The sequence below is a fragment of the Triturus cristatus genome, chromosome 6 (genome assembly GCF_964204655.1).
Source record: "Triturus cristatus chromosome 6, aTriCri1.1, whole genome shotgun sequence".
Classification (NCBI taxonomy): domain Eukaryota; kingdom Metazoa; phylum Chordata; class Amphibia; order Caudata; family Salamandridae; genus Triturus; species Triturus cristatus.
The window spans coordinates 1512325432-1512338546 of NC_140589.1; the positions used below are offsets into that span (position 1 = coordinate 1512325432).

Here is a 13115-nt window from a genome sequence, read left to right on the forward strand (position 1 = left end):
TATTTTGGACTTCAAACAATCTGCCATCTACAACTATGGAATTGTTCACCATAACTGACTACTTCACTTTTTTTGTTAATTTTGTTTTTACATAACGTATCTATTCACCTTTAACACTTTAATAAATACACAAGTCACAAACTCATTGTCTGCTGTAGTAAATCTCACATCTAGCAATGTATATATGTACTCCTATATGAACTTTACAATGCCAAAACAAGCTACTTGTTTAAGCATGGATATGTTGCATGTACACAATGTTTAGCATACATACAAGTGTCTTGTCTTATAACATCTTTATTCCATTGTTCCAATCATAGGCTGGCATAAAATCAGAAACATAGCAAATCATACATGACTCAAATATTCTGTTTCAGCGATCACATTTTCAGGTGCAGTCCTTAAAAACATGGAAGAGGGGATACATCAGACAATTTCTGGTGAAATAGGCAAAATAAAATTGGTCTATGTCATCAGCTGGAGCCATATCGCCTACCTCACAAATGGAATCCCACATAATTTATACCAATAAACAGACACATTGCAGTTAAACAGTTTTTGATCACAGGCTCATTCTAATCCAGTGTTACATCATCTGGTGGAGTGTCACAAACAAATGTCAGTGATGTGCCACAAACACTTCAGCCTACAATGAGGAGACACATCAACAGCCACATACAGTTTATACACAATGAGGATTTAGCCAATGTAAAGGGAGACTAGCATGATTTGGGCCCACAACAACATTTTGTTGGAAAACATGATAGACCACCGAACAACAAGGAACAAGTTCAATGGATTTCTCATTACTTGTATCCTATCGCTGTGCAAGCTGTCTTGGTATAAGATTTGTACACCCAAAGTCTGTAATAGTCATTCCCAGGAACAATCGATATCCACTTGGTATGTCCAAACAGCAAAACAAAGACCTTAGCTATCAAACCATACTTATGGCGCAATTCACTTAGTCAACGTCTGGATTACACAGCCCATGTCAAAAATCTAAGCTAAATAATGCAATACCAATAAAGTGAGCATGTGTCACAACCTTTCTCCACAAACACCTTTCACCAGATTTTGCCATAGCTTTAGCTTTCTAATATTTTCCCTAATCATACTCCTCACATCATCACAAGACTTGCTTTAATAGTTAAAGTGATGTGATCTCACAATATACTTACACTCGTGAGAAGAAGTTGTTGATGAGATCTTGACGCAAGTCAGCTCCTTCCTCTCAACCACTATCATTTGGCATTTCAGCTTCTTCACCCGGTGGCACTTCGTGGTCTCCATGCTCATATATATAACGGATATTCCTTCGCAGGGCGATGTTGTGGAGCATGCAGCAAGCCACGGTGATTTCACACACCTTCCCGGGTGAGTAGAGGAGGGTCCCCAGACTTGTCCAGACATTTGAATCTGGCCTTCAGGAGGCCAAAAGTCCACTCCACTGGCCGCTGTGTTCTTCCATGGGCCTAATTTAAGCTGATTTACCATGGCATTGTTGGATTCCTCAGCGGTGCCAACAACCATGGACGGTTGGGATACGCTGAGTCTCCTAGATGAAAGACAGACATAGGTGCAACAGTAAGTTACATATTTTCTGATTAAGCAACCTGACATCACCCAGACAAGGGTAGGACAGATCATACTTACCAACAGGCCAGGCCCTTTCTGGTAGCAGTTGTGACATCAGCTGGGGTATGGTGCTGTGCTGCAGTATGAAGGAATCATGGGCTGATCCTGGGAACCAGAAACAGACGTTTCAGTTGTACAAATCCACTAAGCAGACAACTTGCACGTTGATAGAATGTAAGTGCTTCCTGTTACCGTAAGCTTGTTCCCTGGCTTGCGGTGGTACTAAGGCAATATGGGTGCCATGAATGGCTCCAACCACCACTTCACATTGGCTAAGTCCTTCTATGGGGAACTGGATGTAGCTGTCAATGTGTTTCATCATTGCTGAGAGCACATTTTGTAGTACACCACTGAACATTGGTTGTGACCTACCACCAGATATAGCCACAGTGTACCTGTGGCCAGAAAATGCAAACTGCCATAAGTCTCACAATAGGTGGAATACATATGGGATTAGTGTTTTGAGTAAGGAGATCAGGTTCCAACTGATCAAATAAATCCTGTATTGTTTGCTTATTTAAACAAAACGTCTTGATGACAAGCTCCTCACCCACACATACAAGGCCCTCCACAATGCCGGACCAGCATACCTGAACCTCCGCCTCTCAATGCATGCACCCAACAGACCCCTCCACTCTGTCCAACTATCACTGGCCACCGTCCCACAGATCCGCAAGATCAAAACCAGAGGAAGATAATTGCCCTACCTCACTGCCAAGACTTTGAGCACCATGCCCCCAACTCAGGCAATTCCCATATCTGTCCCAATACAGCAAGGACCTCAAGACCAGGCTCTTTGAATAAACTCAGCGCTCAGATGGTTCTGCAGCCCCCCCAGCACCTTGAGACCCTCAGGGGTGAGTAGCTATGCTTTACACACCCATGATTGATTGATTGCTGACATGCCTTTCTTCCATGGCCTGAAGGTCTAGATATGGGCGATTCACTGGGTACCTATGTGTGGAGTGACAATTTTGAACACTGGTCACAGTGTCCACAATAACATATGTAGAGTAAGCCAAAAGTAATGTGAGTAAACATAACTGGTTCAAAAAGCATTACACATAATTCACATAATAATTGTCTACTGTCCAACATCCACCTATAATCCCCATTGCATCCTTCACAAGTGTCTGTAACAGAAATGTACACTTTATACAGCCAAAAATGTATGATGAGCACCCTAATATTGTAAAGTTTGACTTCTACTCACAAAATACAGTCACTGTTGGTGTAAGGGCACAGCAGTAATATAGCATTTTTACATAGTAATGCAGTACACTGATGTTTATGTAAAACAAATTATAGAGCAATGGAGTAATACATCATGTAAACATGTTACAACACATTTGTAGTGGTGGTGACGCTCTTAATCACCAGCACTGTAGTTACAACCGCTAAAATGGTAGATGCCTGACCTTTTATATATAACATTCTGAACCTTTTGCCACCAGCAGAACTCTACAACTTGGTGGGCAGTTTAATCCATGGTGGACGCAGCAATGGGCTAATGTTGGTGATTGCGATGGTCGCAGGCCAATGACTGTCAATCTATGCCGATGACCGTGTACATGGCATACATGTGCGCCACGGTTTGAAAAATAACTCCCCTCCTACATTTCAGCTGCTGTTTGCTACCTCCGGGAGCAATCATGCCAGGCCAAGTATGAATGAAGTCCCCTGCCTTCTCTCCAGAGGAGCTGGAGAAACTGGTTGAAGAAGTGCTTCCCCTGTATGGCCACCTCTATGGCTCACCAGAAGAGCAAGTAAATATCTTGCATACATGTTTTACTCTGTTTAACTCCATCATTTCCATTCCCACAGACTGCAATGTGTCAGAGTCCTAGAGTGAATTCACATTACTGTTGTAACATTTTGTGGCCCCTTCATAGGACAATCATGTAATGGAATATGTACCTAGTGTATGTTGTGTGTTTTGTGATAAGCCCTAGATCCTACTCATGTTGCTTGTACATATCTATGCATGTATACTTTACATGGTGCCTATGATATATTTGCTAATCAGCTCATGGTAAATGTGCAAATAAATATATAGGCTTTACAGCAAGAGCTTTGTATGTATACTGCAAGAAGCAGATGAGGATGATGTTAGTTATGTGTACAGTCCCAGATCAGATCAGGGCTCACCAAACTTGTCTGGGAGCTACCTATACCTCACAGACCCCTTCAGAGTACCACACAACCTTAAGGTCACTTACTGGATTGCCACAAGATGTACTGTTATGTATTGAATTTGTGGAAATGCAATGTTCATGCTCAGCCTGCAGAGAGCAAGGTCTGACAATGAGTTTTGCCCAGTCTGGGTCATTGCCTAGCCTGGGACAGAGTTACTGTGGCTATACAACTGATGCAGAGTAATCTCACTGTAGACCTGCAGATCATTGGATGTTCTCAAAATGTGTTTTCTCAACCTATAGTAGCCCTGATTGCTTTTACATGGAATATATTTGGAATGGTGGCTCAGGTAACCCCCTGATCTGTTGCTTCGTTCCATTGACCCACATTGTGACATTACTAATTACAGGGCATATACTCCCATAGGTCTTGTGTCACTTTTCGAGAAGTCATCCTTGCATTGTACAGGCCTATTGTACATGTGACACATTAACAGTGAGATAGTTGGTTACTTCAGAAGATATTTTGAGAGGTTATTCACCAGCTTTGTTATAATAAAACAAACAAACATGACATACAATGGTATGTTGACTGTAATCCCTGTAACAGTGCCACATATGGCAAAAGGTGTGTCCTGTGATGGCACTACATACCCCACAAACTTAATCAGATGTAGTATGATATCTCGCTAAGTAGTACACATGTCCACACATCCCCAGAGAGGAAGCTCTCAGTGCCACACATGCCCGCCCTTTCATAGTTACCTAAGTCTTAGGATTTAGTCTATACTATGATACTAGCCTGTATGAACCGTCTGCATCAAATCAATGGGCCTGCCTGAAAAGGTGTCTGCACAGTCAGGCACAAGTACTTTATACTGCATAAGGTCACAAGGGTGTATTGTGTTTTATAGTAACTCAGAGTACATGTAGGATGGCCTTGGCTACAGAGTGTTAGTGGGCTGGCTTAGTCAATGTAGGTAATGACCAGAGCCGAGGATAGTCAGCAGATTTCTCCAAAAGTGTGTATTCATGTCTTTATAGTGCTTAGCATATGAGAATGGCATATGCAGTGTGTTAACCATTGATTAATGCTTGTGCTAGGTTATACAAAATGTGTGTCAACCAAACAGATATCCTTCAACTTGCAGTTACAATCTGTTTCGTTATCTCTTGTAGCCATACAGGTCAATGCCCATCAGAAGCAATCCATTTGAAAAGCCATCTCGCGGAAGGTGCGCAGCACCCTTAGGGGTCTATTGCCGACGCAGCGTACATTTCTATAAGAGGTAGGAAGACCTGAGATGCTGGACCCTGAAGATCATAGAGGTCCAGCTGGGGCTGTTCTACCAACGTGGACAGGGCGCGTGCCAGATCTAGAGAACCCTAATGGCCTGCATACTGGCAGTTGAGGGCGCAACAGCAGTGATAAGGGATAACTTCTGGTCAGAGTCATATATGTTACGCTGCCACCTTTGCGTGTTACATTGAGACATTCCCAAATCATTGTTTTGGATGGGCCATGTGCGACGCACAAGAAGAGTTCTTGTTTGTGTAGGTCTGGTAGTAGGTGCATGCTGATGAGATTTTGCCTGTTGCCTTTCAGAGCAGGAACACAGCAGAGTCCAGTCCACTACCAATTGACTGTCTTGAGCAGACACATGGCTGAGTAAAGTGATTAATCAGCTCATGTTGTTTGCTGTTGTAGATGACAATTGTACCAAAAAGGGCACTTGTCTTCAGTGTGTAAGGAGTGATGCTCTCTCACTATTGCATCTCATTTGATGGTGACCCTCTTACATGTGATAGCAATAGCATACAGTGCACTTTGGATGCAGTGACTGAGCAATACTTCCCCTTGGTAAGTGGGGAATGTACAGTAACATGGGATAGCAAACCATAACTATTGCCTACATGTTGGCAAGTGTACCGTTCCCTGTTGTAGTATCATCTGCACTCCTGCTTCATACCTAATCAACATGTCTTCATAGTTTGATGTCTGATTCCATCACAATTGAGTGTGTTGGCCAATTTGTATGTGAAAATAGTTACTTGTGATGGATATACAGTTCATATGTTACCACAGACAGGAGTGTGTAGACATCGATGGGTGGGTCACACATACCCTAAGCAATTACTCTTGTCATTAATCAGGACCAATTGATGAAGCAACAAACAACATTACAGGTAGGCATACAGTGATTTCTCAAAATGTGAATGTCCATACCATTGATGTAGGAGTATTCAGTTATGTGAATTGCACATGCTGATGTGTCAAGGCTCATTCACTGACTGGGGACATGCATCAGGAAGGGACATGCAGAAATGTATGAATCTTATGCGAGTGTCTACACTCAGTTAATGCAATGGAATTTGTGTTTGTGAGACAAAAAGGTACTGTGAGACAAAAAGGTACTGTGATAGGCCTTCCCATTAGGACACAGGTTAAACCACCTCTTCATGTAATGGAGATTCCCCGAGCCTCAACAACCTTCAATGGTCTATTGGTTTTTAGGTATGCAATGTAAGATTGGTGTTCTCACCAGTACCAATTTGGACTAGGGATGTCCCAAGGCCTAGCTGATTCTTTATGCTGTTGATATTTGTAGATAAATATTTGGGCTAGATGGTCTCCAGTCTACTTTTTCGTGCTACATGTGATACATAGTGAATCTACTTAAGTACAGCTTACCTAAGACTATTCTGAAAGTGAACATTTGAGGAAGTTTCAATTAGGGAGTGTCAACAGTGTGAAAAGATCATTTCCATGTCACCTTCTTCCTGCTACTTTACATCTCGGTGCAACATAGCTGTATTAGTTGTCCATCATTTCATCGTGGTGTGGCATTAGGTATATGACCTATTGCTGATTGCAGTGCTTTTGTGGAATCTGTAGGAAGGAATTTGTCATTGCCATCCTATTTGATGACATTAGGTTACTAAGGTATACTACAAGGGACAACCTATACACGTTGATCAAGTATCCTACTAGATACATGATCAAATAGTTGATTCAACTTCACTCATGCAATGGGTGGTGTCTATGAATCTGACTTCACTGTGAGCAACTGTTTACAGGCCATGTAGCATGCATGCATACTGTTGAAGTCAATATAGTGGTCCCTGGAGCTGAAGTCAAGTGGAAGACACTGGTCCAACATCGTTGGGGAAGCAGCTGGTCACAGTGGTTCTGGTCGTGAGAGTACAGATAAGGAGAGACCCATTGATGGAGAGGGTGTGGAAAGTACCTTGGAAGACGGAAGTTTGACTTCTTCATCATCAGAGTCATCTTCCAGTGGACACTTCAAAGTGGTGGCAAACCCCACAGAAATTGTTAGACGTTCATCCTGGTCTGCCACCCCAATTCCAACTCAGCCCTACTTGTTGCTCTCCACCTAGGTGGCTGGGCCCACTCCCCTGAGAGGGGAGCCGTCTCCTTCTCTCCAGGTACCTCAGCCCCTGCCCCTATTACCCCTGCTGCCCTGAGTGAGGAGGCTATTGACCTCCTGAGAAACAGCTCTGTTGGTCAGATGGCACCCAGGTGCAAGGGAGCAAACTGCAACAGATAGCGGTCAACCTAGAAGGCATCCAAAGTGTTATGTTTGCCCTACAGAGATCTTTTCAGGATCTGGCCTCCTCCCTTATGGCAGCCTTCCACCCATCCCAAACTTCCATCCTACCTCCTGCCTTTTCCCCATCCAAATTCCCTAGTCTCATGCCTGTCCAAAGCACACACACAAACAGGCACCCACACACTTCAACAGCACACAAAAACAGAAATGCCAAAAGACACAGAAGCACGCATCCACCCACATGATCCTCACCCCCCTCAACACCCTTCCAATAACATAATCCTTGGCGACTCACCCACACCCACAGACTCCCACACCCACAGACTCATCCACAACACCTAGCATTACAACAGACATGACACCCACACTCTCAGTCCCATCCACCAACCCACGCATTACAGCACGGACCACACCCACAGACCAATCCACAATACCCAGCATGTTCACATCAGACACCCTCAAAAACGCAAATGCCCACACTCACCCACACAACAGACACCTATAAAAAACAAACAAGAAACATCAGTCACCCAAACAAACTAACCCACACCTGACACTTCAACTCCCTTTACCTCCCAACCCCTACTCCCTTCAGAACATTCTGCCCATTTTCCCAGTGAAAGTGTGTTATTTGCCCTTGCCCTTAGCCCTGTTAAACCCACTCCTGCAAAGCCAAAAGGAACTCATCCACACCCCAAATCATTCCTTCCACATTCCAATTAATCCCTGAGAAACCTGATCCCCCACCACTAAACCCAGCCATATCTCTAAGAAACCAAACCTCAACCAAAACCAACCCACCCACTCAAGCCCGACCCCACCCCTCCCAAGTAGCATGGCATGCCCACTGAATGCCCTTTTGTGAGGAGGTTCCCTGGCAGTGTCATGAAGTGCAAGTTTAATGGCACAGCAATGTGCTGGACCACAAAATATGAAAATGGACAGGTTGTTGGCCTTTGGTTTAGTACATGTTTTTTTTAATAATTATTTGTATTATGAACAAATCAATGTTTCCTACCAGTATGCGACATGAGCAAGAGACTATACATCCTCCATATCTCCGATATGGGTTACAGTGACTCAAATACAAATAAACAATATACAACAATTAGGGGGTTTCAAGAGTTTTATCGTCATTTAGTGCTGCTGGTGGGATACATATATTTCCTCTATACAAGTTCCAGAGCACCCCCTGTCTACATATACTGATTTTTCCCGGAACATGCACCAGTCCAAATCTTCCTTCCATTTATCAAGCATTGGCGGTTGATGGGCTCCCCAATGTTGTGCTATGTTTCTTTTAGCCACCATTCTAGCCAGGATCACCCATTGCTTAGTATAAAAGGTGAGGTCTGTCGGCTCCAAAATGTTTAGAAGGTTTCTGCGGGTTTGGGCTGTGTGTGTGGGTCAACTGTGAGCACATCCCAGAGAGTTTGATGTAGGACTTGCCAGTATGATTGTATATATGCACATTCCCATATTATGTGGATGAAAGTACCCACCTCCCCACACCCACGTCTGCACTCTCCATTATCCATTCTACCCATCCTTACCATATCTGGCCCAGTGATGTATATTCTGTGTAGAATCTTTAGTTGCACCAACCGCAGCCTTGCTTGGACCGGCACTTCCCTCGGGGAGGAGACCGCTGATTGACAGTCTTCGTCATCCAATTTAATGCCGTCTTTAATCCATTTATCCTTAAGGGACTGGAGGGGGTCATCCATATTATTTATCAGTTTTTTGTAAATCAGTGAGATAGACCTCTCAGGAAGATGGCCGTCCAATATCCTATCCTCGAGAGGGGACGCTTCGGGGGGGGGGGACCCACTAGTAAGATGAGTCTGGAGTGCATGTCAAACCTGCAGATATCTATAATGCTCAATATCAGCCAGTTTATATTGCTGTTGGAGAGAGGCAAATGAGAGGATAGCGCCCTTGACCCAGAGGTCCTTGATTTGGTAAATACCAATAAGATCCCACCTATCAAACCCCTTAGTTTGCCAGAGGCTCCCCAGCTTTTTGGAATTCCAGAGGGGAGTTGCCAGTGTGAGCCTACGGTCCCACCCCAGGTGTTTAGTCACTTCATACCAAACTTGAATTGAGTGTGCGGTCGGACCCGTAAGGGGGTATCTACGGGGTTTGGAATAGAGTGCTCTACTGTAGTCTCCACCCGGGAGGAGCCATCTATCCATGGCGTATCCTGGGTCGTCAGAACGACCATATGTCCCCTGGTTAATCACAGCCAGGTGGGCTGCCCAATATTGTTTCTTAATATTAGGAAGACTGATGCCGCTGTCATACCAGTTAAGGGTGAGTTTCGCTAATGCGATCCGAGGTTTCCCGTCCCATAAAACATTTCTTTGTGGGGTTTCGATTTCTTTAAAATACGATTTGGGGACTGGGTTCATCGAGTTCTAGAGGGCGTAAAGAAAACGTGGTAAAGCCATCATTTTAAAAAGAACAACCTTACCTAATAGGGAAAGAGGCAGAGTCTTCAAGTGACTAATATCACTCTTCAATCTCTGAATACGTGGCAGGAGATTACGAGTGAACCGGAGCGTAGCGTTTAATGTAATGAATATACCTAGGTTCCCGAAAACCTTCTACAGCAATTTGTATCAGGCAGCCTTTCAAGAGAGTTGGTGGTTCACCGTGCAAGACATAAATCACAGATTTAGACCAATTTATGGTGAATCCGGAATACCTGCCAAATATGGCTATGATGTCAAGCAAGCATATCAAAGAGACCCTCAGGGAGGTCAAGTACAGCAGTAAATCATCTGCATATAACAATATTCTATCCTCCCAGTCTGGGGCCCAACGCATACCACGGATCATCGGATCTCTGCGAATCCATACTGCCAATGGCTCCAATGCCAGGGCAAAGAGGAGTTGTAACAGTGGACACCCTTGACGCGTTCCACGGCAGAGCTCAAATACCCCCGATTTACGATTGTTCACTACAACTTGGGCCATGGGTGTAGTGTATAACAGCCGGATCCAGCTCACTAACTGGGATACAAATCCCATCTTATTCAAAACTGCAAAGAGATATGTCCACTCCACCATGTCAAACGCCATGGTGGCATCCAATGACACAAGGACTGCGGGTTCCAAGATAGTTGACACTCTACCCAACACCCCATGGAGCCGACACAAGTTGATGGCGGTGTTACGGCGTGGCATGAAGCCGGATTGGTCAGGGTGTACCAGGGTATCAACTACTTTAACAAGGTGTATAGCCAGCATTTTAGCTAGAATCTTAGGCTCAGCATTAAGCAGTGATATCGGTCTGTAGTATGTGCAAAGAGTTTTAGGTTTGCCTTCTTTATGAATGACCATGATATTAGCAATTCTCTGATCTATTGGAAGTGCCCCTTTGTCGCTACTGTCAATGAGCATTGGGTGTTGGTAGGGAACTATCTTATCCGGTCTCAACTTGTTCAGCTCGATCGGGATACCATTTGGACCCAAAGCTTTACCGCACTTAATCGCTTGTACTGCCTGAGCCACCTCATCAATTGAAAAGGCGGATTCCAGGTACTCACGATGCTCGTCAGCTAGGGTGGGGAGCATAATATCTCGAAGTAGGGCAACATTATCTCGCTCTGTGTACTGCCCCTCTGTTCTGTAAACTCCCTGATAGTAATCTGCAAACCGGTCTGCTATAAGTTGTGGGTCTGTGAGGGGTTCACCATCCTCGCTGGTGAGTTCGGGTACCAGTCGCGAAGCCCATTCCTTCCTATCCAACGATGCAATCAATTTCCCTGCCTTGTCCCCATGCTCATAGAGTCTACTCTGCATTTCTCTCCCCTGTGTCTCAGCCCTATCCATCGCTATGCTTCTGAATTAATCTTGTTTTAAGCTTAATAAGTGTACTTTTTCAGGGGTCACTATGTGTTCTAGCTCCTCCTCCAGTTTAAGCACTGCATCCTCCGCTGCCTCCAGGTCTTTTTGCTTGTCTCTTTTCTTACCCGTAAGGGGGCCCAGGTCATGCAGGACACCAGTCATGACCGCGGTGTGGCAGTCAGCACCAGGGCATCAGCAAAGGCAGTCAATAAGCTTCTTCTCCTTGGAAGCGCCACAATACAGGGGCAGAAGGCGCTACTGCAAGTGAGCTGATGATATTGCAGGCGTGGTTGGTCTATGTCAGCGGGTTTTGTGGGTGTATTAGCCCTCAGAAAAGGCCTTCATAGTCTGAGTCCCAAGGCCATTTGCGAATGCCGCATGTTTTGCAGGTGCGGGCTTACTGTCGAGATGCGAGCAATTCTGCTCCCAGCTGATAGTCGGCAATTCAAGTGCCGTTCACCCCCAATTCAGGCCGTCACTCTGGATCAGGGTCTCTGTTGTCTCTCTGCCGTGCCTCCGCGATGTCCAGCTCACCCGCTCCTGGAGGTCCTCTCAGCCCAGCGTCACTGATGTAGGAGGGGGGAGGTGAGGGGACACCCCAGCCGGAGCCCAGCCCGCTGCTCTCACTGTTCCGCTGGCCCTTCAGTCAGGCCCCGGAATCACTTTGGCCACAGACCAACCACCTCCGTAATCGAGGCCCCGGCGCTCAATCTTCCTCCAGGCCCAGGTGCATTCAAGTCTGTTCCGGGACTCCAGGCAATGCACTATGTCAACCGCAGCATGGGATACGCCTCCGGTGTATACCGGTATCAAATCCCCCATTGGGGGACGTCCAGAACACTCCTCGCTTTCCGCTCTGGCAGCCACGCGAGGCCCCGGTCTCTACGTCCCCACAAGGGCGCACAGTAAACACGCTGACACTGCAACCACTGAACTCTCTGCAAGGATAGTTATCCTGCAAACGTGGATCGGATAGTTTCTCCTTCAAAGACTGAGATTAGATCACGGATAACTGCAGCGGATAGACGAGGGAGAAGAGGGAATCGGCAGAGCTCCGTTAAGCAGCGGCCATCGCGCTTTGCGGCTTAGCCACGCCCCCTGGTTCAGTACATGTTAATGTGCTTGCAAAATTAAACATTGCTTTGTTTATAGCACATTAGTCCTGTCATTACCTTTCTGACTATATGATGCTATTGGATACTTTGTGATGTGTGACTACACTTGTGTTTGTTTCACCCTGATTGCTGATCCATTTGAAGTGGTTAGTATGATCTGACCTTAGAACCAGCGCTGGAGTCACACAAGACAAGGGGAAATTTTCAATGGATGGATATGCAGGATGAAATCCAATTGGGGCTAATATTACATTGGGTGGTATTTCATATGGTAAGTATTTCAACTTGGCTTAGCCGATGTCAACATAATTTAGCTTGCACTTCTCCTTATGATGTAGGTTGAATATATGTTTGATGTGTGCAAGTTAGATATTTGTTTATCCACACATGGAGGGTGTTAACTTGTCATAGCTTTGTATACATTTTTATGGACATGTGACCATTTTTGTGTGCACCTTACACCTACTTTATGTAAATGTGTCATAAATGTGTTATGACTTGCACTTATACATTTCCCACATATGCATGGCACATGGGTATGCTATTGGCTGTCCCCCTGGTAGAGGCAAACGTTTTCTGCAGAGAGCCTTTGCTTTGTGCCCTTTGAATGCTTCATTGATTATTTGCAATCCCATTTACCTGACATTACATTTTAATGTGGCTGATTTGAGAGTCCATTACAGGATTACAGAGATTTAGCAGAGAAGGTGTGTTTTCAGTTTTATGACACATAAATACAGATGTATCTTTGATATCACAACAGGACCTAGCGTATGAACAATGTGAGGGTGTCACAGAGATCA

General features: G+C 44.9%; 1 long non-coding RNA gene across 3 annotated transcripts in view; it reads right to left on the bottom strand.

Moving 5' to 3' along the window:
• The window catches only part of LOC146821615 (uncharacterized), a 179615-nt gene that overhangs the window by 110361 nt on the left and 56139 nt on the right, over nucleotides 1–13115 (bottom strand). For 2 of the 3 annotated variants that reach the window (XR_014962745.1, XR_014962743.1), the window contains 2 exons: nucleotides 1657–1743; nucleotides 1182–1558 (listed from right to left, as the gene is read on the bottom strand). This is a non-coding gene — a long non-coding RNA (uncharacterized LOC146821615). Of the gene's footprint in view, nucleotides 1–364; nucleotides 1559–1656; nucleotides 1744–13115 lie in introns of those variants that run through there. The other variant, XR_014962744.1, reaches the window with a different exon arrangement.